This window comes from Camarhynchus parvulus, chromosome 2 (assembly GCF_901933205.1).
Source record: "Camarhynchus parvulus chromosome 2, STF_HiC, whole genome shotgun sequence".
Taxonomy (NCBI): Eukaryota; Metazoa; Chordata; class Aves; order Passeriformes; family Thraupidae; genus Camarhynchus; species Camarhynchus parvulus.
This window is the reverse complement of record NC_044572.1, coordinates 18,496,024-18,505,359: the sequence shown is the minus strand read 5'-3', so window position 1 is coordinate 18,505,359 and position 9,336 is coordinate 18,496,024.

Genomic DNA, 9,336 nt, shown 5'->3' with positions numbered 1-9,336 from the left:
CCGAATGTCTATCTTGGCGTGATTCCCTCAGCTACATGAGTGAATCACACTGTACTGGTTGAATTATTTCGCCCAAAAAACAGCACTGAACCTGCAGCAGAGGCTTGTACGTTAGCACACTGTGCAAAACGTGCTTAATTTTACTCGAAATAGCAGTTAATCACTACTTCTAGCATCAATACGGAGATAATCTCGGTCTTTGTGGAGTGCTCTTGAAGTACTCGGCAGTGACACAGGAGTTGGATACTTCCCTTCGAGGTTTACTAAGCTCTTATAGTACTTTCGACCTCTCCCAATTTGACATCTCCTGTCTGAACAAGAACAAACGCTCTAGTAGCTCTCTTGCCGAGCTGCAAAAGCCGCCGAGGATGTTTGTGCTGCCATGTGAAACTTTTGTTTTGCTGCTGGCCCTGCGCAGATGGCACTGCGATGCTTATATAGTGCTGAGCACAACTGGGAGGACGATCAAAGATAGCATCTTGGTGTTCTACTTGTGAAGCTGCTATGTCAGCTTTCCCGGTTTCACAATATTTTCCTTTGCATATACATAGTGACAGGTTTTCCTTTCACATGTACCCAAATTCTTCCTGAAATTAAAAATCGCCGCTCGGTACATGTACGAGGAATCTTTTCATTATCCGACGTTGCGTTTGTATAGATGTTGGGATAAAGGCGAAGTCTACTGCGTTTTCCTGAACTTGTTCAACAAGCAATCTGGTCAAGGACAGATGCAGGAGTAGTCTGTGCCGGCTGGAAAAGGATGTTTTTCTGCCTTCATCCGACCAAATTTTCCGCCCTGGTTCAGCTGCCTGCAGCTCCAAGCAGCGCTTTTGTGTCCGGCACGAATGGGGATCCAGCCCCGGGGAAAGCGACGGAGAGGAAGCATGAAAAGCTCCATACGCTCCTGGAGAAGACGGACAGAAACAGGGAGACGGAATGCAGAAATGTGCCGGGAGAGAAAGAGGAGCACGACGAGCTTGCTGAGCCGCGATGGTTGTCCCCCAGCACTGAGCATTTCTCTCAACAACCTGCGCCCATGACTTCCAGAAAACCGACGCTGGCGGGCGGGTACCGCCGGCAGATTTCCGACACCGGCAGCATCCCGTGGGCAGGAGAGGGAAGCGGCGGGCGGCACCGCCGCGGCGCCGGTGACCCGGGCAGCACCGGGGGAGCTCCAGGAAACGCCGTGAGAAAGCGATGCTCCCCAATTTTTGAATGATGAGGGGGCACAGCAACCCGATGGCGGAGGCAGCGGCAGCGGAGCCCTTCCCGACCAGGCGATGCCTTTGGTCCTCTGGCCGCGGTCGCCGGGCCACCGCCGTCCCCTCCGCCGCCGCCCCGCACCGCTGCCCCAGGAGTCGCTGGAGATTTTCAAAGCGCGCCCAAAGCAAGTCTTCCTATGGCCGGTACCGGGGCGAACTCTCCTTCCTTCCGCTGCCGCCCGCCCTGCGCCTCTTTTCCTTCGCCGCGGCCTCGAACCGCCGCTTCCTCAGCCCCGGCGGCAGACTGCTCCTGCCTTCCAAACATCACTTTTGGACTGTTCATCTCTCACCACGCAGGAACTCCTGCAGTTCCGATCTTTGCCACCAAACTGGCTGACGAGGATCGGGTTGTCTCGTCGTGCCGGGCTCCGATTTCTGGCCCCGGAACGGGCGGGCGGCGGCGGCCCCCGCCGCAGGCACCGCAGCGGGAGGAGGGCGGCGGCGGCCCCGCCGAGCACCTCGCGCCCTCCCGATTTTAAAACGGTGAAATTCGGAGACAGTGTTTACTCAGATAAGTGTTTCCTGTTTCCGCTGTTAATTTTTAACGTTCTTGCTCCTACTCTGGGTACTTGAAACGGATTTCCTTTATTTTACTATAAACAGTTTATTTTTCATCTTTTGTGCCCTTCTCTTACCCGGAGGACGCCTGGAGAAGAACCTGCCCTCACCTCCCAAGGGCTGCGGATCTCCGCTTTCTGCAGCTCAATGTCGTTGTCCCGTTCCGGGAGCTCCGACCCACGGTTGATTTGTGTTTTATTAACTCGAGGATGGCAAGGATTCTGGCAGCGGGGATTTTTTCCAAGTCTGGCTCCTTCACTCGCTTTCCCCGCGACCGACAGAGGAGTCCCGCCAGGAGAACAGAAACACTTGTAAAGCCCGGTGTGGACCAGGCAATTCTCGGTCTCGCCGTCTTTGGAGATGGGATATTTGTATTTATTTAACAGTGATGATATGGGTTAAAGAAAAAAAAAAATCAATGTCAGCAACGAGTAGAGCACGAAGGACACGTAACACCCACGGCAAAGGAGGTTTTCCTGCCGGGGTTGGGCACGCAGAGGGACTTCCATCCCCGCTCGCTGCCGCGAAGCCGCGGCCGCGACGGGCAAGACAGCGGCAGTCATGGAAAGGCCGCGAGTGGCGGTGCCGGGGCGGGCGCTGCTCCAGGGGTGCAAGGAGCCCGCGGGCCTCCCCGCCGCCGGGCGGGCGGCCGCTGCCCGCCCCGGGAGCCCAGCCGGGAGCTGCGCTTCTGCTGCGTTTGTCTCCGCGTCGCCTCCGCCGGCGGGAACGCGGCTTCTCGGGCCGGCGTGGAAACGTGGCGCTCGGCGCCGCCGGTGCGGCGGGCGCGGCCGGGCCCCCGCGGGCTGCCCCTCACGGGCGGGCCGCCCCGCTCCGCGCCCCCGAGCCCGGCAGAGGCCATCTTGCGCCTGCGCACCTCTCGCGCCCGCGGAACTTCCCCCGCGCCGCCAGATTCGAATGGGGCTGCGCGGGCGGGACCCGCGGGGACCCGCCGGCCGCGCCCGCCGCGCCCGGGCCCCGCCAGCTCCGCCCCATCGGCCTCCGCCGGCGGCCGCGGCGGGGGCACCGTCGAGCCTTTGGCAGCTCTCGGGCCGTGCCCGGTCCGGCCGGGGTGCGGCGGGCACGCCTGGCAGGCGGCACCCCCGGCCGCAGCCGCCCTCCCCTGAGGTGTGGCCGTGCCGCCGCAGGCCCCGCACCGTCCAGCGTCCAGTCTGCCTTCCCCCGCCTCCTGGCCTTTAGGGTGCTCCTGCCAGCCCGGGCATTTGGGAATGTGCGCAGCGGGACGGGAGCGTTCCGGGTTTTCCAGCTGCGGGGCGCCGCTGTCCTGTGTCCCCGTCCGCCCTGCCGCAAGCACACGGCCTCCCGCTGAGGCTGGCCGGCACCGGCCCTTCCCGGGGCACCGTGGGGCCTCGGGGCGAGCCCACCTCCCCGAGGGATAGGAGGGGGTCGCGGTAGCCATTTGGCGTATCTATTTTCATGGCCCGCAGCTGAATATCGCACCTCGGCTAGAGAGACAAAGGGCTGTATGTTCCTATCGCCGGGGACAGGCAGATCCTTCCCCGTTCCGAACGCCGATGCTCTCCACGGTGTGGAGGGGGTACATTCTCCGGGAGCGGCCGGGTGAGAACTCCGCAGTGGCAGGGAGGCACTTTCCAATAGCAGAGGCAGCCAGCAGCCCTTCCCCCTCAGCCCCCACCGCCGGGCTCCGCGGCCCCGCTGCCTCTCGGCCGCCGCATCCCCGGTGGAGGAGGTCGAGGCCGGGAGGAGCCGCCTCGCATCCTGGGGCCTCCGCTGAGCGCCGAGATTCCAGGCACTGCTGCCAGCGGTGACATTTCTTACTCCTCCTTCTCCATGTGCTGGGGATGCTCGAGAATTGCCTTCTCAACGAGGCATTTTCTAATCTGTGAGACAACATCGTGCAGCTGATGGAGGCCTCCAAGGTGGACTGAGTGTACAAAAAAAAAAACCCCAAACCAAATACAAACCAAACAAAAACGTTCCCCCAAAACTCAAACACAAAAATCAGGAAAAACCCCTAACAACATAATAAAATCCCCGCACTCCACCAATGAACCCCCAAAAAACTCCACATACACAATCCCAAAACTTTGAAGGGGAAATGAGGGAAAAAACCCTCCAACAAAACAAACAACAACAACAAAAAAAAACAGAAGAAAGCCCAAACAACTGAACTCAAGAAACCCAAAAGGCTGTGCTAACAGGGTGCTGGAAGGAAGGCATGGCCAAGGTGCAGGAATGCTGAGTGAGCGATGCCCCTGCGAGGCTCTCACTGGGCGGGCTGCGGACCTTGCGCACACACTCCGCAGGTTCTCGAGCCCAGCTGGGGTGCGCGGTGCGCGGAGCCGCAGCTCCGCCCGGCCAGCGGGTGCTTCGATGTAGTGGCTCGGGACGTGTCCCTTCCGAAGGGACGGGGCTTCGATTTCTTGGTTGGGTGGGCTGGCTGCGAAGGGCTGCGGCTGGAGCCCCGCGGGACACCGCGCTGCTGCTCCCTGGGCTGGGGCCGTGCTGCCGGGCAGGCGGGGACAGTCCCCGGGCACGGAGGAGCTGGCAGCAGGACGGACCGGCGGAGGCGAGACAGGGGCTCAGCGCCGGGAAGGATGCCTACAAGCCATGAGCTGCCATTTTGTCTCTTTTAAGAGGGTTGGCTTTCCCCTCTCCTGGAGCTCAGTGCGCGGCGGTGGCAGCATCTCCCCTTGCCCTGCCCCTCCTCGGCTGGGCAGGGAGGCAGCTCGGGGCGGCACGGGAGGTCCCCACGGGAAAGCGCCCATCAACCCCAGCCTTCCCAGCCCCGGCGCTCTCCCTGCCACCTCCGCCCTAGGTGCTCGGGGTTTGCAGGCTGTTCAGCTGATTTGTTGCTAATAGCAACCACACGACAGCGATTTGCAGCCTTTGCTGCTGCCAGCGCCTCTCGTTACACCTTCTTCTGCAAACCGGGATACGGTCGTCTGGCTGCTGCCTGTCCCCACCCCTCTAAGCACAGCAGCCAGGGACAATAACGGTGCAGGAGGACGGGACGGCCTCGGGGCGCGCTGCGGGCTCCGCTGGGCACCGCGCAGATTTGGTCTTTCCACATCAAGAGCTAAATATTGGCTTTCAGCCGCAGCCGCGCAGGCTCCGCGCATTTCGCATTGTGTGGTAGCTTTGTTGAGAGCTGCAATCCGACCGGCGCCGGGGGGGGAGAAGCGCTGCTGGGTTTACATATGTAGATGCGGGCAGCGTTCAGCGCCAAGCCAACACACACCCTCCCCCGGAGCATCAGACACAAAGGAAGACCTCGCTCCTTTCAAGTCCCCAGAATAAATTAAGCTCCGGCTTTCAGTTTTGGAACGTCCCAAAAATATTTTTTTTTTTAATGGCACTGCACAGGCGCTGGCGGTTCCGCAGGAAACCAGAGGTGTAACCATATGCGCGTGGTGAAAAGGGTTCAGCCCTACCAGCTAATATTTCCTGGTACCATCCTGCAAGTCAGCCTGACACGTTCTGCCATTTTCCGGTTTATTTGTCTCTTAAAATTTTTATTCAGCCTTTCCGATTGTAATGGTGATGCACCAATCCCCACTAGCCAAATCTGTACCGTTTACACGATTACAGTTGTTATAAATATCTGTTCAAATGCCAGCGTCGTCCTCTTGGGTGAAGAAAAAAGAGAAGTCCTCTTTCTAGCGCGTCTGAAGTGCCTCGACGTTTCAGTCTTCGCCTCACAGAAATAATTTACTCTATAGGAAGGTCTTACAAACTAAACTCGCCGCCGAAAATCCGGAGAGGGGACCCTAGAATGGCATGAGTCCCTGCAGCCCCGAGCCAAAGCTCAGGGTGAAAAAAGAGAGAGCTCTCCATTCCTACGGTCTCTCTGACAGAGTTTTTTGCTAAAATCAGGTAATGGCACAGCCCAACTTAAATTTGAAAAATAAACTATTCAAGGATCCAAATTAATCTTAGTAGAGGCTATACGTGGAGTTGGGGAGTCTTCACTCAATGTACTCTCTTCGAGAGAGCACTTCAGTTGCCTACATCCCATTCACTCCCACTAACCTTTCCAGGTTCAAACTCCTGGCTTTTAAAAACGCAGCACTTCCAACTCCGATCCGTGGGAGAGTTTGCACGTTGCTCTTCCCACCAAATGAGCCGAGTCGTGCAAATACGGGATTAAAACCCCAAATTTCTGTAACCCTATGAATATCTCCTCAACGCCTTGAACAATTTGCCGGGCGTGTGGCAGGAGGAGCAGAGCCTCCAGAGGCAGATGGGGTGACCCAGCGCTCGCCGACAGGCGCAGGGGGCGGCCGGGGGCGGTCCGGGGACAGCCCGGGTGACCGCAGCCCCGGCGGGCTGTTCCGGGGCCCTCCCGAACGGCCGGGGAAGCCGCGGCACCGAGGCACGGGAAGATCTCACCTTTGGATGGGCGTCGGGCAGCTTTAAGCCGTAGCGGAACATCCGCGGCTTGGCCAGCCGGGGCGCAGCGGGGCATGAGCCGTCGAGGGGCAGAGAGCCCGATCCTGGACCGGCCACCCAGCGCCCTTCCAGCCGGGGGGTCCTGCAGCGGGGGGCACCCGGCAGCTCCCGGAGCTGTCACCTGTTGCCTCGCACCCGCGGGGACGAGACCGAGCCGGGAAAATCCACGCCCTCGGCACGCCTCAGCCCCCAAAAAATCGCCCTTCCCCGTCTTGGGGAAAATGATGCTCCCCCGCCACGTTCCGGGCGTATTTCCGAGTGAATCAAAGTCTGAGATTAAAGAACACCCACCAGAAAGCGAAGGCACATTATTCATTTAGGTAACAGTTGCCTATTCCCCTGGTCTCCGGTTTATTTTTTAAGCTGACGTGTGCGGTAACGCAGGCATTACTAACACCACCCGCTCAAGGATACAGGTTTCCTACTAATGAGCACCCCAGCAGTAGGCAATGAAGTCTCACAACTACGTCATTTCCATAAATGATTTTCCGTCTTCAGTACTTTTGCTAGAACCGGTGACATTTCCGTAGACCGCATTTGCATGGTGTTTATTCCTCATTATTATTATTAACCATGCGGACAGACTTAGTATCAAGCAACGAAGTGCAACAGCAAGTCTTGGTGGCACTCAGGGCGCGTTTTGTTGTTCCTTATCCAAACATTAGACTTAATTAGACAGATAAATCAATTTATCTGTAATCGACACATCTGCTTTTTTTTTTTTTAGAACCTCTGGAAGTAATTAATCACCATTTGTTTATTTTTTATTTAACTTAGGAACAGAAATAAGTATAAAGAAATGTGTTTAACAGCTGTTCCCTTCTCAAGTACACATGGTGATAATTTCCCAAAATATTTTCTGTGGCAAACGACCTTCTCACCAATCTGATTTTATTTGTCTCCTTTATTTCTAAAGAATAGCACACCACCTGTTTAATTTGTTTGCTTAAAGAGATTTTTTCCCCGCACTAAATACTCTTGGAAACACGTAGCTCATTTTAGACCATGATATTGTGTATGTTAGCCCCTCTTTTTTCAGCTGAGCAAACACAGACAGGAGTTTTTAAAAATTCAGACGCCTCTCTTACACTTTTCTAAACTTTAAAAAGACAGCTGAAGTACCTTCAGCATTCCAGCTTTAAGGTATGAGACAAAACTTTATATTACCTAGCAGATAATATGTTTATATAGTGTCAGTCGTCTGATTTTTGTACATTTGCAGCTTTTCAGGACAAATAATCCGCCTATGAAATCTTGAAGCCACTGTGCAGCAATATGTGGCTACAGAAAGAGACATTCTTTATTGACTATTAACTCTGATTTTCTGTTGTGGATCACAATTTCACTTGGAGCAGCCTGATCGATAGCAGAGCTAACTATTACCTTCGTTCACAAGTATCCTGCGTCTTGGGAATCGCCCTCAAAAGATACTGGGGGAGATGTAGAGTCTATTTCTCTTCAAACCCTTATAATACTGATTTCATTTTCCAGTCCCACGGTTTGCACTAGTTGCTACACAGACCTCCAAGGTTGTCTTTACTCGTAGATGCAACCACGTCTTAGCCAACCAGTAATGAAGAGAATTATTCGTAATTAGTCCTTATGGCCCCACCAAGATGGGAAAAAGTGGAAGGCAGTGAGCAGGTTATCTACCAGAATGATACGCTGGTGGAAAAAAAAAACCCCCCCCATTACAGTGCACAGGAATGACTTGTGTTAGTGCCAGGCTGAGCCAGAGGGCTGCTGCCAGAGCATCCTTCCCCACCGTGCCCCTTCCCGCGCTGCTCCCGCCGCACCGAGAGAGCGGATGCTGCTCCCGGCCACCTGCGGCCGAGCGGGGCGGGGAGCTGCCGCTGCGCGAGTGTCCCGCGGATGGGTGCGCTCGGGCATTATTCACCGAGCTCTGTATCGTCTGAGAAAAGCTTTCGCTCCAGCGGGGCACGGCGCTTCTGCTGCCGCGCTCCCGTGGCTCCCGGCTGAGGCTGCAGCCCACGGGCTCGCCCCGGCGCGTCCGCGCTGCCCGCACCGCCGCGGCCCCGCCGCGCTCCGCGGCCTTGCGCGGGACAAGTTTATTCCCCATGAGGCGCAAACCCCCCCTGCGTGGGTCGTCGCGGCGGCGAAGGCAAGAGCGGAGATCCCCGAGGAGGAATCGCGTCGGTGGTGAGATAGGAAAGAAAAAACTAAAATCAAAAGACACCACGAAGAATAAAGGCGGGGCGGGGGGCGAGCAGCTTAGAGCTTATTTTTCTTATTTAGTTTTTATTTTTCCTCCGCACCCAGGGAGCGGAGGGTAGCGGGAGCCAAGCAGGCGGACCCTCTCTCTGCCGGGACATGCGCTGGATTTCGCTAGAGCGGCGAATCTCTCCCCGTCTGCCCGCCGAGCCCTTGGCAAGTTGCGCAGCAGCGGAGCGGGACAAGGGACGCGCCCCTGGGGGAGAAGCGCGTCCCACAGATACGCACCGGCGGGGCGGCCGCGGCGCCGCTCCCGAATGTCAGCGGGGGCGGACAGGCTCCGGTCCGGCCGTCCGACATCTCCCCGCCAGCCTCCGCTGCCCGGGACTCGGCGAAGCGCCGCGGCTGTGGCCCGGACACGTCCCTGCGCTGAGCCCGGCACCGTCCCGCGGGCGCTGCGCCTTCCCTGCCCGTCCCCATGCTCCCCGGCGCCCCCAGGAGCAGCGCTGCCCGCCGGTGAGAGGTGAGCGCGCACAGTGGCTGTACACGTTTCCATGCCACGTCGTGCCGATACCGTCCCGCAGGGGCTGTGCTGTGCTTGTGCTACAGACGTGACACAGCGGCGCTCCCCTCTCCGCGGAGCTGCCGGTCCGCTCGCCCCCAGGAGCCTCTGTAGGTGCCGATCCCCACACCTGTGCCGGCAGCGAGCAAGTGGCACACGTGTGCCGGCCGGGGCCGGGCACAGCCAGCCCCGCACAGCCAGCCGGGCACAGCCCGCCAGGCACAGCCGCCGCTCGTCCCGTCCCGTCCCGTCCCGTCCCGTCCCGTCCCGTCCCGTCCGGCCCCGTCCCGTCCCACGGGCACGGCCCGAGCGCGGCGAACGGAGCCCGCGGGGCGGAGCGGGACCGGGCGC